The sequence below is a fragment of the Apis dorsata genome, unplaced genomic scaffold (assembly GCF_000469605.1).
Source record: "Apis dorsata unplaced genomic scaffold, Apis dorsata 1.3 scaffold_82, whole genome shotgun sequence".
Taxonomy (NCBI): Eukaryota; Metazoa; Arthropoda; class Insecta; order Hymenoptera; family Apidae; genus Apis; species Apis dorsata.
Genome location: NW_006263380.1, coordinates 198,199 through 198,883, shown reverse-complemented (window position 1 = coordinate 198,883; position 685 = coordinate 198,199). Strand labels below are relative to the sequence as shown.

General features: G+C 48.0%; 1 protein-coding gene across 1 annotated transcript in view; it reads right to left on the bottom strand.

Annotated features, from left to right (window-relative positions):
• The window catches only part of LOC102679147 (potassium voltage-gated channel subfamily H member 6), a 105,118-nt gene that overhangs the window by 56,100 nt on the left and 48,333 nt on the right, over positions 1 to 685 (bottom strand).

Below are 685 nucleotides of genomic sequence, written 5' to 3'. Positions count from 1 at the left end.
GGCCTTCGGGGTTGAGGGCTAGGGTTTAAGGCTAAGGCTCGCTACGACGAAACGTATTGGGCGAGTGGAGCAACGAGCGTGTACGTATTACCAATGCGCCCATTTTTCTTTGTTTCTTCCATAGCAAACGGGATGGAGAGTGAATTTCGAACGTGTTCTATTGAAAATTATATATAAAAATTTCTAATGAAAAGCGCGGAGGCGACGATGAAGGGAGGATGAAGGATGTAGAGATCGGATGGAGAGAGGGTGCGAAAATTGGCGGATGCTCGTGGGAATGGGGGACGATTCGGTTAGCACGGTTCGATAGCGCGACCAACGTCCGTCACACCCTCCCACCACTTGGGTGGATGCTTGTGAAATTGAAATGGATGGAAGGAGTTGGCGCGACGGGTGGTTTCATCCCCGACGACTCTCCCGCCCCAATTGTGCAACTTAGGTATGCGCCATTAGTCCGACCTTTGCGCGACGTCGTAACCTTGCATTTCGCGTTGCGCGTTTCGAGCCTACTGTAACGTATACCAACCAGTTTCTATTTCTTCTCGCTCTTCGTTATCGAGATGTAGTTTTCTGTAGAAGAAACAGGGAGGATATATTTCTCTCTCTCTCTCTTTTTCTACGTTAAACCAACAACAATTCGATCGTGGTTTGTAAGCTTTGAGAATACGAGGGTCGATAATTTTGT